This window comes from Palaemon carinicauda, chromosome 7 (assembly GCF_036898095.1).
Source record: "Palaemon carinicauda isolate YSFRI2023 chromosome 7, ASM3689809v2, whole genome shotgun sequence".
Taxonomy (NCBI): Eukaryota; Metazoa; Arthropoda; class Malacostraca; order Decapoda; family Palaemonidae; genus Palaemon; species Palaemon carinicauda.
In genome coordinates, this window is record NC_090731.1 from 2,349,936 (window position 1) to 2,373,456 (window position 23,521).

A 23,521-nucleotide genomic window follows, 5' to 3' on the forward strand; every position below is an offset into this window, starting at 1 on the left:
AAGCCCTCCTAGCCATTTCACACCAAAGTCTTCCTAGCCATTTCACACCAAAGTCTTCCTAGCCTTTTCACACTAAAGCCTTTCCTAGCCTTTTCACACCAAAGCCTTCCTAGCCTTTTCACACTAAAGCCCTCCTAACCCTTTCACACCAAAGTCTTCTTAGCCATTTCACACCAAAGTCTTCCTAGCCATTTCACACCAAAGTCTTCCTAGCCTTTTCACACTAAAGCCTTTCCTAGCCTTTTCACACCAAAGCCTTCCTAGACTTTTCACACTAAAGCCTTTCCTAGCCTTTTCACACCAAAACCTTCCTAGCCTTTTCACCCTAAAGACCTCCTAGCCATTTCACACCAAAGTCTTCCTAACCATTTCACACCAAAGTCTTCCTAGCCTTTTCACACTAAAGCTTTTCCTAGCCTTTTCACACCAAAGCCTTCCTAGCCTTTTCACACTAAAGCCCTCCTAGCCATTTCACACCAAAGTCTTATTAGCCACTTCACACCAAAGCTCTCCTAGCCTTTTCACACCAAAGCCTTCCTAGCCTTTTCACACTAAAGCCCCCCTAGCCATTTCACACTAAAGCCTTTCCTAGCCTTTTCACACTAAAGCCTTTCCTAGCCTTTTCACACCAAAGCCTTCCTAGCCTTTTCACACTAAAGCCCTCCTACCCATTTCACACCAAAGCCTTCCTAGCCTTTTCACACTAAAGCCCTCCTAGCCATTTCACACCAAAGTCTTATTAGCCACTTCACACCAAAGCTCTCCTAGCCTTTTCACACCAAAGCCTTCCTAGCCTTTTCACACTAAAGCCCTCCTAGCCATTTCACACTAAAGCCTTTCCTAGCCTTTTCACACCAAAGCCTTCCTAGCCTTTTCACACTAAAGCCTTTCCTAGCCATTTCACACAAAAGTCTTCCTAGCCATTTCACACCAAAGTCTTCCTAGCCATTTCACACCAAAGTCTTCCTAGCCTTTTCACACTAAAGCCTTTCCTAGCCCTTTCACACCAAAGTCTTCCTAGCCATTACACACCAAAGTCTTCCTAGCCATTTCACACCAAAGTCTTCCTAGCCTTTTCACACTAAAGCCTTTCCTAGCCTTTTCACACCAAAGCCTTCCTAGCCTTTTCACACCAAAGCCTTCCTAGCCTTTTCACACTAAAGCCTTTCCTAGCCTTTTCACACCAAAGCCTTCCTAGCCTTTTCACACTAAAGCCCTCCTAGCCATTTCACACCAAAGTCTTCCTAGCCATTTCACACCAAAGCTTTTCCTAGCCTTTTCACACCAAAGCCTTCCTAGCCTTTTCACACTAAAGCCCTCCTAGCCATTTCACACCAAAGTCTTATTAGCCACTTCACACCAAAGCTCTCCTAGCCTTTTCACACCAAAGCCTTCCTAGCCTTTTCACACTAAAGCCCTCTTAGCCATTTCACACTAAAGCCTTTCCTAGCCTTTTCACACCAAAGCCTTCCTAGCCCTTTCACACCAAAGCCCTCCTAGCCATTTCACCCTAAAGACCTTCTAGCCATTTTACACCAAAGCCTTCCTAGCCTTTTCACACCAAAGACCTCTTAGCCATTTCACACCAAAACCCTCATAGCCATTCCACACCAAAGCTCTCGTGGCCATTTCACACCAAAGTCTTATTAGCCACTTCACACCAAAGCTCTCCTAGCCTTTTCACACCAAAGGCCCTCTAGCCATTTCACACCAAAGCCCCTCTAGCCATTTCCCACCAAAGCTCTCCTAGCCACTTCACACCAAAGCTCTCCTAGCCATTTCCCACCAAAGCTCTCCTAGCCATTTCACACCAAACCTCTCCTAGCCATTTCACACCAAAGCTCTCCTAGTCATTTCACACCAAAGCCCTCCTAGCCACTTCACACCAAAGCCCTCCTAGCCACTTCACACCAAAGCCCTCCTAGCCACTTTACACCAAAGCCCCTCTAGCCACTTTACACCAAAGCCCCTCTAGCCATCTCGTCTGCCAACGATCACCTAAAACAATTCACTATTCTGTATTATCCAGCAATGTTCTATTCCTACTTCAACTCTTAGTATTCAAATCCATACCAATCAACAAATCAGCCTTTTGACCTTCCCAGAAGCACAAAGTTTTAGACCCATCTTTCCTAACCTTAAATTTAAGCTTCTCTAACAATATCTAATTCAAATCTGAAAAACCATGTACAATAACTTTTTGATAGGCCTATATTCTATAACTTTTTCTTTCATTCATAGTATACTCCTAAAATCCTCTCTATACATTAACTTAATATTGGAGAGAGAGAGAGAGAGAGAGAGAGAGAGAGAGAGAGAGAGAGAGAGAGAGAGAGAGAGAGAGAGAGAGAGAATTTAACATGGGGACGTAGGATGGACTTTTCATCAAATACTAAATCTTGCAAAATTAAGAATAAAAAGTTGGATAAGTTTTTAAACAAATTAAAGACATTAAAATATTTACTCTAGATTTTTAAATGTAGGACCAATAGTGTATTTAAACTTTAGATTGCTTCAAATAAAGTTGTTAGTTATTATCCTTTATGAAATTCAAAATACAATGTGGGGGATCAGCTAACCAAGGTAAACTATTGAAACTAGAAAGGGTTTTGTGTGAAGGAACCTTAAATTTATAGGACAGAAAGAAAAATTGAAAAGGCTAGACAAGAACACACCTTGAAATAAGCATTTAAAGCAGCTCAATTTAAATGCAAAAAAAAAAAAAAAAAAAAAAAAAAAAAAAAAAAAACTATGTAATGTATACTTAAACTAAAACTTCATTTCCATCAACTGAAAATTTTGGCATCGCATAATTCAGTACTCTTATATAAACTTAATTCCTAATACAATAACACTACAGTTTGAAATTTCCCCAACTAATTTACTAACATATTCCTATTTCCTGAGCTTTAAAAATTATATAGATTACAAACTAAAACCTGCTTTAATATTCATAAAGGTTTTCCAAATCTTACTATAAATACTTAATTCTTGAAAGTCAAAATTGACAAATAGAAAAAAAATAGCTAAAACTTTGCTTCTGGGATCTCATGATTTGAATGTCCAATCCCACTAAATCATAGAAATAATTCTAGACTGAAATTGAACTGAAGCAGCCCTGCCTCTACCTGAAATAGCCCAGTCTATCTGAAATACACCACCCTCTATCTCAAATACAGTAACTCTTCCTTGAAATAGCCCAGCCTCTACCTGAAATAATTCCTACCTGAAATGGCCCAGCCTCTACATGAAACCACCCAGTCCCTACCTGAAACAGCCCTGCATCTACCTGCAATAGCCCACCCTCTATCTGAAATAACTATACTTGAAATAGCCCACCCTCTATCTGAAATAACTACTACTTGAAATGGCCCACCCTCTACCTGAAACAGCCCTGCGTCTACCTGAAACAGCCCCGCTTCTACCTGAAATAACTCTTCCTTGAAATAGCCCTGCCTCTACCTGAAATAACTTTTACCTGAAATGGCCCATCCTCTACCTGAAACAGCCCTGCGTCTACCTGAAACAGCCCTGCGTCTACCTGAAATAGCCGTGTCTAACTGAAACAGCCCTGTGTCTACCTGAAAAAAGCCCTGCATCTACCTGAAAAAAGCCCTGCATCTACCTGAAACAGCTCAGCATCTACTTGAAATAACTTTTATCAGGACGACCAAAAATTTAATATCTAAAAGACCTCAGGTTAGTTGACCCAATATTGCAACCTTAGTGATTGACATGGATTCATATAGACCTAAATTGCTTTATAAGTGAATTTTAGCCATAAATTATTCAATAAAGTCATTTTCAAAGGGAATTTAATCTATGAAAACTAAATTCATGAAATTAAGAATGAAAGAACTTGGGTAAATTAGTAAGCTGGCAATATAACTTAGCATACTGTCCAAGACTTAAAACTTGAACTTAAATACTCAAATCCTCATAGGGAGAAAATGGTGTTCTAGAAGTTCCACTCGCTCTGAAGGACTTTGCCAGGAGAGTCCGGCTCCCAGAGGACTGTTCTAGAAGTTCCACTTGCTCTGAAGGACTTTACCAGGAAAGTCCGGATCCCAGAGGACTAGGGTAGTTCTTAATGTCCCTCATCCTTTTGATTAGAGAGTTTGAAGCATCCTAGGAGAAGGCCACGTTAACCTGAAGGGCAAAAGTGTTAATAGGAACTCACAGGATATAACTAATTAAGATTCATAATGCACAAATTGAGTACTGTTTTCGGCCATTTTTAAAGCAATAATATGTTTTTAATAAATCAGATCAACTGAAAACAAATCAGGATATTTAAGCACCTGAAAGTAGGATATTTTAAGCCCCAAAAGTAGGATATTTTAAGACCCCAAAAGTAGGATATTTTAAGACCCCAAAAGTAGGATATTTTAAGCCCCAAAAGTAGGATATTTTAAGCCCCAAAAGTAGGATATTTTAAGCCCCAAAAGTAAGGATATTTTAAGCCCCAAATATAAAGAAAATAAGAGACTTTTAAGCCCCCAAATTAAGTTATTCTAAGCCCCAAATATAAGATATTTTAAGCCCCAAATATAAATTATTTTAAGCCCCAAATATAAGATATTTTAATCCCCAAATATAAGATATTTTAATCCCCAAATATAAGATATTTTAAGATATTTTAAGCCCCCAAATGTAAAACATTTTAAGCTCCAAAACGAAGTCACAAAACTTATGATATTCTAAAGACCAATAGATTATGATATTTCAGTGAAGAAGTTATAGAGTATTTCAAAGCAAAAAGAGAAAATCGGGATATCTTAAAAGAACAAATAAAAAGGTTTTGATTTTTGTTACAGAGCAAAATACAAACTGGAAAGAAATTATTTTCACACATCAAGGCCCGCCTGAACAGACTCTTAATGTCTGATGGAGGGCGAGAAATAAACCCCTAAAAGTAAAAGTAAAAAAGTAAATATAGAACTAAACTCTAAACTTGCTCGAGTTTAAAAGCATTTAATAAATAGCATGAGTTTAATCTGAGCTTTCAAACTAACGGGATTTACTACTAGAAAAAAGAGAAAGAAAAACAGAATAATTCAGCCAAAAAAAAAAAGATAAAAATTGATTTTTTTATTTGTTTGATCGAGTCCTATCACTTAAATTTTAATCTAAAGACTCCCCTTCCCGAAAATAATTCTCATAAAATGGAAAACAAATCACTTCAAAACCAGATATTTACTGACTCCAGTCTAATATTCTATCTCTGTACTCTTATGATAACTTCACCCTAGTACCAAATGTCACAAAATCTAACCTAGGTTTTAAAAGCACACAACTTTCAAAATCATTTGACCATACAAACGAAGTTTACAGTATTGGATCATTGAAAATGACAGACTTAACTCGGGTCATACTGGAGACAGGAGACTGAAGACCTTCATCACAATCTTTCAACTTAAGGATCAACAGCGTCTGTCTTCAAGTCCTCTAGGCTTCGGTGCCTTACCACACAAACTGGAACACAAATCTGGAAAGAATTGAAAAGGACAATTCAACAGAATTTTTGCTTTTGCCTATTTTACATAACTGATTTTTCCTAAAATTATTTTGACAAAAAAATGTAAAATTGAAGTTTTGCTGTCCCAAAAAGTAGGTCTAATGGAGACCTAGAATTAAACTATAATTGCATTTACATTTTTCCCTTTACAAAAATGCATTAATTTAATCAAAGCTTTTACCAACTACTCGGGAATTAATAGAAAAAAACATTAATAAGAAATATATATTTTGATCAAATACAGCCTAAGTGAATCCTGCGAGGCCAATTACTTGTTTCAAATCAAGAAAAAAATAAATCTCACTGGATGGAAAACCAATTTCTGGAAATAAAAAAGATCTTGAATATTATTTACTCAGCATAATCTAATATTGTTCTGTACGTGATTGAGGAACTTCATAACCAGCACTAAATGCCAGAAATCTAACCTATCTTCTAAAAAGCATAGAACTTTAGAACGAGGATTTTACCATTTAAGCGAAGTTCACAGTATTAGTTCACCCTGGATGGTGTCTTACAGAAGACAGAGGATTCGCTTGTAACAATTTCTCAACTTGTTGCATGACAGCCTTAGTGTCCTCTTTCAGTCATCAGTTTATGATGAATTCAATACCGAGCAAACTGGAGCACAAATCTGGAAAGAATTGAAAAGGACATTTTAGCAACATTTTCACTTTTGCCTACTGTACTTCAACTAGATTTCTCCAATGTCAACAGCTGAGTTGACTGCCAGGCATAAAAAAAAAATAACCATTTAGTTACACGAGATTCATGTTAGCACGAACAAATACAAGAGGTTTATTTGTTGAAAAAGTCATAATTCATTGGTTGTATTAATCAAATTGTCAAAAAACACCACACCTCAAACTATTGGCCACAAATGAAGGGGAACTAGTATACTGAGTAACATACCTACTGACATATTTTTGTTTTACTTTAATAGTTAAAATTCCAGTAAAATTTCACAAATAACAGATTGTTGTACTGCAGCATAATAGTTATAGATATAGTCATAGTTATAGACTGTGAACGCAGAAGCGGGTTCATACTTTATAACATGTATTACTGGAGTGAACGAATTGGAGGAACAAAAACAAGGGTGGGGGGGGGGAATGTTTGTTTCAATCTTCTATGCAAATATAGTAACGTTAGGCGGTTCTGGGATTACTAAAGAAATCTATATATCATGCTATATAAAGCCAATGCGTGACTGCAAGAATTGTTAAACTCATTATTATTATTATTATTATTATTATTATTATTATTATTATTATTATTATTATTATTACTTGTGAAGCTACAACCCGAGTTGGAAAAGAAGGATGCTATAAGCCTGAGGGCTCCAACAGGGAAAATAGCCCAGTGAGGAAAGGAAATAAAGTAATTAACAATTAAAATAAAATATTTTAAGAACAATGAGATTAGAATAAATTTTTCATACAAACTATAAAAACATAAAAAAAAACAAGAGGAAGCGAAATAAGATAGAATAGTGTGCCCGAGTGTACCCTCAAGCAAGAGAACTCTAACCCAAGACAGTGGAAGACCATAGTACAGAGGCTATGGCACTCTCCTACCTACAGCAATTCATGTGACAGATTTCCTAAAAATGGTTTTGAGAAGTTATGTGAACAGATCGTAGCACAATATCCACATTAACGAGTTCACATTTTGGTTATTATGGTACGTTTTAATAAATTACTTTGATTTTATGATTAAAGTGTTTTATTAAGCTTTAGACTATTACCTAAAGATCCTCGCTTAGGGTGGTGGATCTTCAGACGAGAAAATTTAAGCTAGTGGATCTTCAGGTGATCCAAAAATCAAATAAACTTATTTTTAAAAGTAAGTTTGGCTACTAAGGATAACGCCAGTCGAGTCTGTCTCACTTTCCAAAACCATGCAGAAATAACTTTGGACAACCGATAACCGATTGTCTGGCTTGCATTGACCTATAGTGGACAAGTCCTCTCGTCATTTTCAGTGAAGTGTTATGTTATAATGACCTCAAAAATACGTCACTAAAGAATAAGGCAAACTGGGACAATGACGAGTTCATCATGAACATCGTCATCACCTGTGTTATTTCCAGGATTGACTATTGAAACTCGCTCTGTTAACATCTCAAATGACAACTGAAGATATTATGAACTCGTTTACCTAAGTGTTACTGTTCACTACATCCGCTGGAAGTCTATTCCAAGAATTTGCTATTTTCGTATGTAAAGAAATTTCCACATTGAGTGGTGGTGTATATTTTCAATTCTAGTTTGTGTCCGTTACCCCTGAGCTGATTTGAATAAGCTATAGCTGTTCTTTAGACTATCAGAGAGAGAGAGAGAGAGAGAGAGAGAGAGAGAGAGAGAGAGAGAGAGAGAGAGAGAGAGAGAGAGAGAGTTAATGGGTGATTTAGCTTTCTAAGTGCTTCGATTATGTGGATTTGACAATACAGAAATCATTCAGTGTGATACACAAAATACCTAAGAATGCATACGACAAACAGATCTTGTACATGTAGGTCATGTAGTGAGTAGGGTTACCCTGTGTGATAGGACCACGAAACCAGCCCTTAAAGTGAAATAATAAAATTAAACAATGGAGTGCTAATTATTGTTTTCATACTGGAAGACTCCGCTATTATCATCAATATATTATATATCAATTCACCAAGGTTCAGTCGTTTTTTTTTTTATCTTTTAACGCAATTATGGTAATTCAACAATTAACATCCATTACTTTGTGTGATACAGAAAATACTTATGATACGATAAACTGATTTTGTAGGTCCTGTAGAGAGTAGAGTTCCTCTGCGTGAGAAGGATCAGGAGAACATCACTATAAGTAAGCAAGCAAGCAAGCAAGCATGCAAGCAAACATGCAATCAAGCAAGCAAGCAAGCATGCAATCAAGCAAGCAAGCATGCTAACAAGCAAGCATGCAATCATGCAAGCAAGCAAGCAAGCACGCAAGCAAGCATGCAAGCAAGCAAGCAAGTAAACATGTAAGTAAGTAATTAACCAAGCAAGCAAGAAAGCAAGCAAGTAAATATGTAAGTAAGTAAGTAAGTAAGCAAGCAAGCAAATAAACATGTAAGTAAGCAAGCAAGCCAGTAAACATGTAAGCGAGTAAGCAAGCAAGCAAGCAAGCTAGCAAGCAAGCAAGCAAGCAAGCAAGCAAGCCTGTAAACATGTAAGTAAATGATTAAGTAAGCAAGCAAGCAAGCAAGCAAGCCTGTAAACATGTAAGTAAATAATTAAGTAAGCAAGTAAGCAAGCAAGCAAGCAAGCCTGTAAAGATGTAAGTAAGTAAGCAAGCCATTAAGTAAGCAAGCAAGCTAGCAAGGCTGTAAGTAAGTAAGTAAGTAAGTAAGTAAGAAAGCCATTAAGTAACGAAGTAAGCAAGCAAGCCTGTAAACATGTAAGCAAGCAAGCAAGCCTGTAAACATGTAAGTAAGTAAGTAAGTAAGTAAGAAAGCAAGCAAGCAAGCAAGCAAGCAAACCTGTAAACATGTAAGTAAGTAAGTAAGAACGCAAGCAAGCAAGTTGGTAAGTAGGCAAGCAAGTAAGTAGTCAAGCAAGCAAGTAAGTAAGTAAGTAAGCAAGCAAGCCTGTAAACATGTAAGTAAGCAAGCAAGCCTGTAAACATGTAAGTAAGTAAGTAAGCCTGTAAGTAAGTAAGCAAGCAAGCCTGTAAGTAAGTAAGCAAGCAAGCAAGCAAGCAAGTAAGCAAGCAAGCAAGCATGAAAGCAAGCAAGCAAACAAGTTGGTAAGTAGGCAAGCAAATAATTAAGCAAGCAAGCAAGCAAGCATGTAGGTAGGTAGGCAGGCAAGCAAGTAAGTAAACATGCAAGTAATCAAGCAAGCAAGTAAACGAGTAAAAAACAAGCAAGCAAGCAAACAAGCAAGCAAATAAGCAAGTCGGTAAGTAGGTAAGCAAGCAAGCAAGCCAGTAAGTAAATAAGTAAGTAAGTAGGTAAGCAAGCAAGCAAGTAAACAAGTAACTAAGTAAACAAGCAAGCAAGACAGTAAGTAGGTAAGCAAGCATGCAAACCAGTAAGTAAATAATTAAGTAAGTAGGTAAGCGAGCAAGGAAGTAAGCCAGTCAGCCAGCCAGCCAGCCAGTAAGTAAGCAAGCAAGCAAGCAAGTTAGTAATCAAGCAAACAAGCAAGCAAGTAAGTAAGAAAATAAGACAATTGACGAAATCTGAAGTACATTCTTTCGTTTTATAATCGCCAGCATAATGTCCAGAGATTCTGCTATTTTCAATTCATAATATCTGTTCACCTTGCGTAAAAAGGACACAATTTGGTAGTAGGCAGACTGATCACAGAAAAAAAAAATAGTTGTCATATGCAAAATGATACAGCCGGAGGTAACGTGAGTACATTTGCGTATCAAATTTTGAACATTTAATCTCACTTCTCCCTTTACGGAAAAAAATGCCCTTTTTCAACCAAAAGTTTCTTTGTACAGTTCACAGCCAGACAACACTAGTCTGTCTTGCCTGTTTCCAGCAAAAGTGGACAAAAGTGTTTATCCCCAAACTGGCCAAGTAAAAAACAAACACAAGGGTTTCTATACTTTGCTGTTAAACATCATATGATACGCCACTGTTGATCACAAAAACTAACAAACGAACATACTAAAAGTTGGTAAATATTCCCAGTAAAAAGTAATTTCCTATTTCTTTTAACATCTTAAATGTTCCGTAAAAATGCTTAGTAAGTTGTCATATTGTTGTTGTTGTTGTTGTTGTTGTTGTTGTTGTTGTTGTTAAGATGAAAATATGAAGCCAAGCACATGAAGATCAAAGCATTAGATAAGCCGAAAAAAAGAAAAAAAATTATTTAATGGCTGGTAGAAGGAAGACAGAGTACAGTGAAACTGGGCTTGTGTGACATTAAGAAAGTTGGATTTTGTATTCAGTCAAATTAACAAATAGAGATATGGACTCAGAAATTAACTATACAATACGAAGGAGATCAATGCAAAGGTTAAAGGAAGGTTTAATAGAAGTGATATTAGATCTGCAATGGTTTTGGGAGACTGACACACTAGTGATCTCGAAGGCCCAAGATAGAAAAATGAAAGTGGTAGAAATATGCATGATAGAATAGATGTGCAGTGACGAAAAGAGACAGGATTAGATATTTTATTATAGACACAGTCAAAATTGTAGGGCGTCAAAGGCTCAGTTAAAAAGAATAAGTGCTTTGGTCAAGTTTTGCAAACAGAAATGATCAAAATCATGGAGACGGAAGGAAGGAAGAAAAAGAAAGAAAGGAAGGAAGGAAGGAAGGAAGGAAGGAAGAAAGAAAGAAAGGAGAAGGAAGGAAAGAAAGAAAGGAAGAAAGAAAGGCGGAACAGTATGTTAAAAGGAAGAACATATTAGTTGTATTGTTTAAAAAGTGCAATGAAGACCAGATTAAAAATTAATACAAGTGGCCTTGTGTAAGTAGTGGGAGTTAGTTACATATTGAGAGGGCAATTTTATAAACTGAGAACAGTGAAAAAAAAAGTTTGGATAAAGTTAATAAACATAAAAAAGTGGCCGTGTTGATATTTTGGGAAGTACTTATTGAGATGTCTGTGAAAATGTGAGACGAGAGACATAAGCCAAGATGAAGTTGGAATAGAATTTTCTATACTACAAGCAAATGAATGTATCTTACTAGTAGAAAGAGCACAGAATGCAGGAATAAACCCTGTTTTAAAGATGTTAATGGTTTTAAAATATCTTAAGTGTTTATTACTTCTTATATCGTTTATTCTCATATTTCCTTTCCTCACTGGACTATTTTTCCCTGTTGGAGCCCTTGTGATTGTAGCATCTAGCTTTTCCAACTAGGGTTGTAGCTTAGTAATAATAATAATAATAATAATAATAATAATAATAATAATAATAATAATAATAATAATAATAATTTGGTCTATAGACACTGGACACAGTTTGTACATTTGGGACTGGCAGGAAGAATTTAACCAAAACATGAAATTTAGTGTAAAAGAAAAGTTATTTAAAGATTGAATGATACTTCAACAGCCTAAAAAGCAGGAAGGTTCGACTTTTAATGTTCTCAAACACTCAAAAAATATCTCGTTTAGTTAACCCCTTACCTATGATTAATGCAGTGAGAACTGTATTAACAATCGTATTTTGGAATTTTGTACTCGTGAACATTAATATTAAGATGAATATCATGATTAATTTGACTGGAATACTAAAAATCTTGAGAGAGAATTATTGACAAACGATAGAGTTATGTTGAGGTCACTTAATGAGGTAACAGAATATGAGAGAGAGAGAGAGAGAGAGAGAGAGAGAGAGAGAGAGAGAGAGAGAGAGAGAGAGAGAGATATTATATAGTAAGTGTTAATACAACCTTTATAAACCCATCATCAACTCTTATTTAACGACTACATTCTTCAGCCAAACCAAAGCAACTATGTAAACAGCCAACGCTAGATCGTGCTAAGGATAGTCGAATCTTTTCATTTATATCTCTCATGCAATCTTGGGTTTTCTGGATAGTGAAAGTGACTAATATAACTTCAAGCTTGATTAGTTTTTCTCAAAATCCATCTAAAAAAAACTTTCGTTCTTTGAAATAGACTAAAAACTCGAAAATATCATGGGAAAAGTAACTGAATTATATGATTTAATCCAAGATTTCTTGATGGGCTTGTAAAAGAATTACCTAATATGTTGCTTAAATAAATTCCAGTAATATCGAATCTATGATATACGAGGAACAAGTATCCTTAACACACGAATTTGCGTTTAAAAACTTATTTGAATTATATGGATTTGCTGGTAAAGAATATATTTTACTAGACTTGTTTCGATGATAGAAAAAACGTCGAGGTTAAGTGGAGTTTGTTACAAAGTGAATGATGAAGACAATGAGTGCCAAGCAGGATCTACAGGAGGAGGTAGGATAGAAGGAATACACAGCCATAAAGGGCCTATTAAGAAGGAAGAAGCAGCAATAGACATGATAAGCTATAGTGTCTTCTAAATGTTCTAATGGGGATTGTTAAAGAAAAAGGCTCCCAGGTGTGCACAGTGAACAAGAACTAGCTGATAAATTTCTAGAAATTCCAAAAAGCAAAATATAAAAAAAGCAATTGGATGTTTTGCGGATATTCAAATTCAAATTGGTGTCAAACCAGACCCACAAATATGATTAGATTTTTAATGATGAAGTCATCAGGACTTTTTAAAAGGGCTAAAAAACAAATCTTGTGATTTATCTGATGGTATTATCTAAAATAATTGGAGAAGAATACTTTTACAATCTTACTGATATTATTTCAAGAATTGTAGTTACCACTGTTGACTTTTGTGTAAATATCTGAGGCAGTGGCTACAGCCACACCCATTCTGAAATGATCTCGATTATCAGGACTTTCGTTCGTACAAACCTATTTCGAATCTATCCTTCAAGGCAGATGTGCTAGAATATGTCATTCATGAACTGTTAATTAGTTATTTGGGCAGTATGAAACATTGCAAGATAACCAGTCAGCATACAGGCAATTATATTCTACAGAGAAAACTGTGTGCAGTTTTGTAAATATGAATTACTGGTAATAGTGGACAACGACAGGTGTGGCTGTTTTCGTGTCCTATCACACAAATAATACTCATTACTGGACCTACAAGATTAGTTTGTTATATATATTCTTTAATATGGAAATATATTTGTTGGACGTTTGACGGCTGTTTTTCGGGTCCTATACATCAGGGGATTGTAGATTGGTGATGGTGGGAGACTTTGGTCTGATAGTTCACAGCAAACCAACCTAGTATGGGTGGCCCTGACTAATACCGCTTTGCTGATCATGGCGATACGCAAACCCTTTCACCACGTCAAGCTCTCCCCACTGTTATAACATCTCAACAAAGACTCAGAATTAAAACAACAGAAGTAGCCTACTGGTCCTTCATAACTACCCTTAGCAAAGTCAAAATACTTTCATTGCTGATGATTGTAGATCAATTAAAGTAATATATTTCCTTATATAGAAAATAGCTTAATGTCAAGTATCAAACTATCTATAAACACTACCATTTCCTAGGGGCACAAAATTGACAAAAATCTAAACTAGCTAAAGATGAAATGTAGTACACATATATTAAAAGTTTATAGTCACGCCTTCGATTCAAGTTCCTTAGTCCACGAAGTATCAAAGCCAGTATCGACGCTTTTTGCTATCTTATTGATCACTAATAACTAGTTTTGTTTCATCAAAATGATATTGCCTTCGGAGATTTCAACATTGAACTATTCATCATTTATTAATTCAAAAGTTAATACATTATAAACAATATTAACTTATTACCTTTTGCATTAAGCTAAATAAGACTTCCTATTTTCAGATTACAAACAGATCTAAAAAAAATTGCAGATAACGAAGAGCAAATATGTTTAAATTCACTTTTGCCTGACTGGCCGAGAAAGACTAGGGAACCCCCCCCCCCCTCTCCGCCATTTACAGTAAGAGTTTAGTCATTAACTAATGCTTTGATTACGCCTACACACCAGTGAATGATAGAAAAATATTGATGATGGTTTAATACAAAATAAGACGTATTAATAAATGCTTTCCAAAAAGTATTTTCTCACAAATATCAGAATTGCACGAGAAGTTCCTCCTAACTTCTTATGATTCTGTAACCAACATGTGAAAACTAATAGTAAATATCTACACGTAAATAAATCTAGGATAAACACTAAATGAAATATTACCTCAGTTTCAAAACGAAAGCATTTGACAATAAACCCGAAATATGTGATATGCTAAATACCTTAGAATATGTACACGATGAACTGACATTGTAGCTTAGGCCCTGTGTGAGACAGGACCAGAAAAACAGCCCTCTCTTTTTTATTTTAAGAAAATATACAGTTGATAAGTTAATTTTTACAAATACATATTTATATAAACATATATATTTTAATATTGGCTTTCCTCGTGTGGTTTATAATTCATCATTAATCAGATTAATATTTACATAACATAAAAAACTACTATAATTTAGCCCTAGAAGTAAAGTTCATGTATGCGCCCTACTGTGTGAGAAACCAATTACTGTCGCTGGATAAAAAAAAAAAAAAAAAAAAAAAAAAAAAAAAAAAAAAAAAAAAAAAAAAAAAAAACACTACTCATACACAAAATGAGAAACGCAAAAATGACGTAACAAAAACGTAATTGTGAATTTTATTCGTTAATTGTAACTTGAGATGAAGATTGCCACTGCTGTATGATGTTACAGCTTATACACCTCACGTTGTGGAAACAATGCTCAACCATTTAAGAGTCGTTCTTTACCACAATTTCAAATGTGAACAATTAAGTTATTAAGAATATATACGCCGTTAGATTAAAATCATAATTGTAATAGCATCTCTAATAATTCTATAGATGTTAAAAAACACAAGCACTGATCATTTAACTTAATAGAATATAGTTCTGCATGTTTTTCTGCTAATTATTATAGAGTTAAAGTCACACCTTCGATTCAAATTGCCTAATGCACAAAGTATGTCTTTCATTGTTGACGATGTAAGCAATCATACGGATCACTAATGAAAAAGTTTTAATGATAATGACGCCAGCCATTTCCCCATGAAGATAATCATCACTTAGTATGAAAATTAATTCATGCAAAATAAATAAAACCTTTTACCTTTATTCTAGACGAAGACTGTTGGTATTCATCACTAAATAAAGCTTCCCATTTTCAGTTTGAAAAAAGAACTTTTGAAAATTCACTGACAAGGAATAGGTCTCTTAAACGGAGAACAAATATGCAGAAAACCAGTTCTGTCTGGTTTGTCGAAAAACAGGCATAGAGAACCCCATCCCCCTTACAGTAAGAGTTAATTAGTCATTACTAATGAAGTAATTATACAATTATACGTCCAATGATTGATGAGAACAAAAATAGTGTTGCTATCAAAATAGATCGTTTCTATAAAGGTTTTCCCAATAATATTTCCTAAAAACTTATATAAAAAGCCGTGTTCCTACTTGGGCTTTTATCATGTTAATTTCCTACTTTAATTTAAACTGAATTTCAATTTATTGGTGGTATAGAGAGTCCCTTAAAAATCAAAATTAAGCCTCTTATTCTACCAGACACCTCTGTGTAGAACTGACTTAATCTAAACTTACAAATAACATATCTTAGGATACACTTCCGAATATTTAATATTTCAATGGATTTGATGCTTACTACCTTCCAGTTTTTACTATGGAAGCCTGTAGGTAAACAACAATCTGTTGCGGCTTCTGTTCAATTTTGCTTATTTCTGGTGTCATAGCTGCAGTTTCGCCGAAAATATGTTGTGAGGTTTTCGGTGAATATGTGCCGTTAGTGCTGAAATAGGCATAGTGAATGTGGGTTACGTGACAGTGCAGTTATAAACCTTGGAAACTTTGTGATTTTCTCTAATTTCGAGTTGTGCCCCCACCCCCCCTAGCCTGGCCTAGGTGGGGGAGTCTGCGCTAGACGGTGGCGACGGTGCTGCCATCTATTGACTCTTTTAGTGACTATTTTCAGTGTAACAGTATGGGGTCATACTCAACACCGTTTAGGAGAAAGGACTCCTTTGGGCTGCAGTTTACTGCACACCCTACTATGGATATTGTTAGCAAAATGTTGTTTGATAACATGAAATTGGTTCATAACTCAATTATAGGAGTTCAATTTATAAATAAAAACAGAGTAATTGTTAAAGTAGTACCAAACGTGTTTAATGATCTCATGGAAAATTATGAAGGCAAAGAGGTGTGTTCAGACCAGTTAGGAAATGTAAAGATAGTGAATCTTAGCTCCTCCATTACGTATGTTTCAATAAGGAATGCTCCTTTCGGATTCGCAGATGAAAAGCTGATCGAGGTTTTATCAAAATATGGAAAAGTGGAAGGAATCAGGGTAAACAGGTATGCTGACGGACCATTCAAAGGGCTATTGACTGGAGTCAGGACAGCCCGCATGAGACTAAAAGAGAATGTCCCATCATCAATTACGGTTTCAGGATTTACCTTGACCATCTTATATAATGGGCAGCCACGGACATGCTTTCGGTGTGGTGAAATAGGTCACTTAGCTAAAGACTGCAGTTACGAAGATGTGAGATATAAGTTTAAAGAAGGAGAGTTCCCTCACCTACCTACGGAAGGAAAGGATGAGACCAGCGTAAAAGCAAATGAGTTGCACAAAGGCAATGTAGAAGAGGCAACAGTTGAAGAAAGAGGAGATAACCAAAGTTATCAAAATACTGATATAGTGACCGAAGGTACGGATAAGGATAAAGGACCCAATTCAATAGAAGAACAGGATTTAGATTGCACAATAGAAGAAATTGTTAAGGATATCTCAAAAAATGATTCTGAGAAAGAAAAGGATCAAGGTGACTCGATAAAACTTGGGAAAGGCACATCAAAAAGGACTGCTGGAAGTGAGATAGGGAAAGAACCGGACGAGGAAATTGTATTGGGAGAACCTGTGGACTGCATAAGGGAAGAAAATGTTTATGGAAAACTGGAGAAAGGGGTAATCGGCAGTGGGCTAAATTATGGAGATGAAAGGGATCTTTTTGTGGACAACCTTGATTACGAGCAGGATGATGACGATGAAGGAATTAGGGTTTCCCAACCAATAGGTGTAAGTGAATTGCGTAGATCAAAAACAAAGGTTGAGATTCATAAAAATGTTAAAGAAAACGAGTTATCAACAGGAAATGAAGCAGCGAGTATAATAAAAGGTAATCAGGAGGGAAAAATGGATTGTGAGGAAACATATGAGTTGCTTACGGCCCAAAGAAAACTTTACAGTACTGATTTGGAAATGGAAACATGGCATACGAAAACAGACTCTGGCAATAAACTCAAGATAACGTTGAAGAAAGACCAGTGCCAAAACATGGAAAGGACAAACCAGAATTTATCATCAGACGATGAAACAGGAAAGTGTACAAAGAAGCTTAAAGCAATTTAATCTTGTATTGTAAATGTATTTTACATAATATAAAAAATTCATTTCATCCACATTAAATGTAGCTACAGTTAACGTAAATGGACTTAATACTTTGAATAAGCAAATTAAAATAATAAACTTTATGTTTCTTTATAATCTAGATGTAATTTTCGTCCAAGAGCACAATATAAAAGGGGAAGGGAAATTGGAATATGTTGAAAAATACTGCAAAGTGTTGATTAATTATACCCAAATTCTTAAGGGTGGAATAGCAATCTTTTTAAATAAAACATCTAATGTGGAAATTTTGAATTTTGAAAACGATACTGATGGCTATGTAATGAGTGTTAATTGTCGCTATTCAAACGTTACTGTTCAATTATTAAATGTTTATGCTCCAGCTGGGAATAGTAAGAGGAAAGAAAGGGAGAAATTGTTTAATACAGATATTTTATATTTCTTAAGGAACAATATAAGTAATATCATTATGGGGGGAGATTGGAATTCTATTACCTGTATGAGAGATTGTTCTAATTCCGATAGTGAACTTCTATCAAAGTCATTAGTAAACTTGAAAAGCAACTTGAAACTCATAGATGTTTGGAATTCATGTCATCACCAGGTGGAGTATACTTATGTTAGGGAGAATTATGGTTCAAGGCTGGATAGGTTTTATCTAAAAGATTTACATAACCATGTGACAAATATTCAAAATATTCCTGTCAGCTGGACTGATCATTGTATTATAGTATTAGCTTTGAAATTAGAAAATGTAGCGTTGCCAGGTAAAGGGTACTGGAAACTTAATAGTAATATTCTAGATACAGATATTGTAAGAGACAATTTTCTTATGAATTGGAATAATATCAAGAGGAGCAAGGATAGAGTTGGAAATATTTTGTGTTGGTGGGAATATGCGAAAGCTCAACTGAAATCTTTCTTTATTACGTGTTCAAAGCAGATTAACCAAGCAAAATATGGGCTATTGAATCTACTGAACTACCAGTTGAAAGATGAAATAGGAAAAGGGGTATTGAATAAGGACAAGTTTTCGTTAGTGAACTCTTTGAAATTAAGAATAAATAGTATTCAAGACGAGATCTGTGAAGGAGTCAAAATTAGAGCAAAGGTGGATGATAAGTTAAAGGGTGAACAAGTTTCAGCGTACCTATTAGGGAGGGAGAAAAACTCTAAATCGTATGTAAATAAGATAAAGAGGGACGATGGTACCGAAATACTAAATCCCAAAGCTATTGCGTTAAATATAAGGGAATATTTTGAAAAACTTTTCAAAAAAGAGAAATGTCATAAGTCTTATCAAGACCTGTTTTTGAATCTAGTAGATAAAGTTATTGATGGGAATGAGAATGATATTTTAACCTCAGAAGTGACAGAGTCTGAAGTACTGAAAGCATTGAGAGGGATGAAGAACGGCAAAAGCCCGGGAATAGATGGTCTCACTGTTGAGTTTTACAAAAAGTTTTGGAAAGAAATAAAAAACGATTTTATGAGCTTAGTAAAGTTTATTTTTAAATATAAGACCATCTCTAAAATAAATAAAGGAATAATAACGCTTATACCGAAGGAAGGAGATTTAGGTTTTATTACAAACTGGAGGCCAATAACAATGCTAAACGTGGATTTTAAAATAATAGCGAAAATAATAACTAATAGGTTAAAGAATGTGTTACATTTAATTATTTCCCGCGAGCAGTTTAGTTGTGTTGATGATAGGTCAATTATCAACTTGAATTCCATCATGAGAGATATTATGATTTATGCAAATGATAATGATAAACAAGCTGCGATAATAAATTTAGACTGGTCTAAAGCTTTTGATCGTGTTGATCATGACTTTTTATATGCTATATTGAGCAACTTTGGTTTTGATCCTAGTTTCATTCAGCTAATACAAATGTTATATAAAGACGCTGAAAGTGTAGTATGCATAAATGGTAATATCTCTGATCCATTCCCTATAAAAAAATCGGTAAGGCAAGGGTGTCCATTATCCATGATTTTGTTTATTATCTACCAGGAACCCTTTTACAGGATGATGAAGATTAAGCTCGTAGAAATGTCATTGAATTTGCCAAATAATTTAAAGGTTTCTGTTCTAGGATATGCTGATGATTCTGTTATCGTAGTTACTAGTGACAAAGGAATATTAGAATGTTTTAATATAATCACAGATTATGAAAAGGCAAGTGGTGCAAATTTAAACAGAAAGAAAACTTCAATTTTAGGCATTGGGAAATGGAGAAATAAATCAGAATGGCCAATAAATGGATGTCATTATCTTCATAACTCCTGTAAAATACTAGGTGTTTATCATAGTAATAATTATCAAGATAGTGTTAATCTAAATTGGAATAATCTAGAGAGTAAGATAAACAAAGTTATAGGTATATTTAGGAATAGGAAGCTGACTGTGTTTCAAAAATGTATTGTAATTAATTGTAAAATTTTAGCAAAAACGTGGTATGTGTCACATGTATATATAGTTCCACAGGATTGTGCCAAACGAATACAGAGGAGTTTATTTAGATATTTATGGAATGGAACCTGTGAACCCATTGCAAGAAACACCGTATTTTTACCAAGGGCAGAAGGAGGGCTAGGAATAATGAATATTGTACATAAATCGAAAGCTATTATGTTCAGAACTTTTAACAAGATTTCTATGTGTAAGTGTTATGGTTTCGAGATTATGTATTATTATTGTAAAATAAAAGCTAGTGTTTTAATGGAAGCTGATAAAACTTATAGAGATTGTACTATTTTTATCACATCATATTATAGTGAGATGATAGATGTTTTAAGGAAAGTATATAATTTAAAGAATTATCCTAAGGTGTCTGTTAAAGAAATATACTGGTTACTAATGAACTGTAAAGACTATAAACCAAAGATAGAGTTATTGTACCCGCTTTTTAATTGGAAACAGATTTGGAAGCATGTAAATAATAAGTATATTGATAAGAACAGCAGAGATACAGTTTATAGATACGTTAATGAAATACTTAATACCAAAGATAGGCTTCATATGATGAAAATCTCGAATGAAGATAAATGTCTCTTTTGTGGATGTATTGAAAATAATATGCACATATTTTATTTTTGTCCCTCGTCAAAAAACATTCTGATTTGGTTAAAGTCAATACTAAATAGCTGTTGTAAAATTGAAACAGATAGTTTACTAAGAATTATTAAGTTAGATTTTAAGACACCATCGAAGAAAGACGAAAACACTGCAATGGTGTTACTATCAGATTTTGTAGCAGGAGTGTGGTTGGGTCGATCTTTGGGTCTTTTGGCAGACGACCCAAACCTAATAACTTATATAGTGAATAAAATGTCAAAAACCAAGTTTATATTGAGTAAAGTTTATGTGAATAAATTAGACAAGCTCTTTACCAAAGATTATGTACTTAATGCTTTTGTAAAATAAAGAATAAAAAGAAATATAAGTTACTCTATAGGATATAAGGCTTACTTACTTTGTTATTTGTAAAGGATGTAATTTATTATTATTTTATATTGTATATATGAAGTCATTGTATTGATCCTTTTGTAAAATTTAATAATAAAAAGATAAAAAAAAAAAGTTTTTACTAGAGAGAGAGAGAGAGAGAGAGAGAGAGAGAGAGAGAGAGAGAGAGAGAGAGAGAGAGAGAGAGAGAGAGAGAGAGAGAGAGAGAGAGAGAGACTTATCAGAACCGAATTGTAAAAGGATGTCTTCAAATTTACCTCTACGCAAAGATAGCTTTGTTGGAAGACTGAACAAGAGTTCTTGTAATCTTACCGACTATGGAACTCCCAGTTGCTGACATAAGATATCAATGTTATTATCACTCTCAACTAAGAATATATTTTAAGTTGTTATTAACAATGTTACAGGAACACTGAAATTAAAAAATTCTGACGTAATCAGTACTTCTGTGGGACACCCACTCGTGAAACTTAAAAGTTTTCCCACAAAATATTTGTTAAATAACCGAAATAAGACAGTGAATTGGGGCATGCTTTTATTATTACAAAGCAGCTGAGAGAGAGAGAGAGAGAGAGAGAGAGAGAGAGAGAGAGAGAGAGAGAGAGAGAGAGAGAGAGAGAGAGAGAGAGAGCGCTTAATTGGTGGGCGTGGCTGATACTGCGAGTTATCAAACTAACGTAAAGTGAGACAATGGTTGTTTCTTAAAAGCAAAATGATTGTATATATTTGTGTCAGGGATTGTATGCATTTGCATTCAAATGAATAATATATGTATATTTATACAGTATGTATATACCAATTTATAACAAAGAATTCATCTTGTGTATTAATAAAATAACGATTCTGTGAGAATGTTGAGTTGTTCACTGAATTATATTTTTGGTCAACTAACGAATAACTTTCCAACACACATCACCTGAAACTCTCGTTTCTTAATTACACTTTTGCAATGCAATTAATTTGCACAAATCACAGTTTTCACTATAGTTTACACCCTCATATTCACACCTTTTAAAATGTGAAAAATAATCTCTAATCAAATTTCTTATCAGATTAAATCAAAGTATGTGATTAAAAAGTTCTGTCGTTTTTAATAAAACACCGAGCAGATATTAAAATGATACGACCTATTTTAACCATGGAGAAAACATTCCATAAAAATGATCGACATTTGATTTGGATTCTAAAATCTAGGCCTATGGCAACACGGATTAGTATTATTTAAATTCCTTTTTATAGTAACAACTCCAATTATAGGTGATTAGATTCCTTAACTGGAACTATAACGACGCAGCGACTACAGTTATACACCATCATATTGTTAATTGTAAAGTTAAAGCCATATCTAGAAACAATCTCATTTAATAACCACTCACTGATTAATGGTATTACCAACACACGCTATAAGTGCCACTTTTGAGAAATGTCTTTTTATAAAGTTTCTTCACCAATAAAAGACCCTTCAAGAAATTCGATGGTTTAACACATGGAAACCTACAGCACCTACAAGATATTCGAATCTCCAGTATTTTGAGTCATTAAAGATACCGCGAGAACATAATAGAATCAATAAAACCTTGTATAATGTGTCCCTCCTTACCTAATGAAGCCTTCACTGTTTGCAGGATCACAAGTTAAAAGACGAGAGTCACGACACTTGGTTCCTTCTTCCTCTCTCTCTCTTTCTCTGAGAAATGAATCTTCTTCTACTGTCTACACTGTCAGGAACATCCCTAGACAGTCCCAAAAAGTTCCCCTGACCAGAAGTAGTTTCTCCGGGCATTTTTCAACACAATTAAGTTTGCAGTCTATTAAATGCTGGACAGTGTACTCCTGTACCTTCTGTAATTATTATCTATTCTATTTTTATTTCTAATTATTCCAATTGTGAAACAACATACAGTATATTTTGTTTTATTAATGATTAATTTATGCTCTGATTTCAGTTTGTGCTCCGAAAGATATATTAAAAAGTTCTAATTGTAATGAACGTCATTCCATAGGAAAACAAGTCATTCACTTTAATTATAAGTCTCAATAAAAACTAAATAATTATTCATGAGTATTTAGAGAGTGTTCTTCAGTTACCAGACGTATGGGAATTCGCACACTTCATATCCCCCAAAACCTCTAAAAATTCCCAGATTTGGGGGAGAAATTCTCCCCAAAATAGCCCCCTGGTTAAAGAATTGTTTTAACCAATCAGAGACCTCCACCATAGCCTGCGTTCTATAGCCTTTTCATTAGCTAATATTATAGTATTTTGCTTAAGATATATTTGAATATTCTTCAAATAGATTAATTTAATTACTATAAGAGTTCATAAGATATTCGTATGAATATGATTTAATATTTAATGAATATATAGGAGTGAAATGTATAAGCAAGTTACCCCTGGATCAGTGGGTTTAAGAAAAAGAAAACGACACAACTTTTCTTTTAAAGAAAACTTTTTTAAGGGTAACTATGATATTTAACACAACGAAACTTTTATTTTCTTTTTTCGTTATAAAGTCATCTT

The 23,521-nt window shown here is 34.6% G+C and overlaps 1 long non-coding RNA gene across 2 annotated transcripts; it reads right to left on the minus strand.

The window, feature by feature from the left end:
- Window positions 1-2,289: 2,289 nt before the first annotated feature.
- LOC137643804 (uncharacterized) lies at window positions 2,290-22,724 on the minus strand. Of its 2 annotated transcripts, none has more exons than XR_011045077.1 (4): window positions 22,601-22,724; window positions 5,989-6,152; window positions 5,365-5,488; window positions 2,290-4,149 (listed from the first exon to the last, which is right to left on the minus strand). It is a non-coding gene; the product is annotated as an uncharacterized lncRNA (long non-coding RNA). The 2 variants fall into 2 exon arrangements; XR_011045076.1 differs by having other exon boundaries at window positions 5,360-5,488.
- Between the last annotated feature and the right edge of the window lie 797 nt (window positions 22,725-23,521).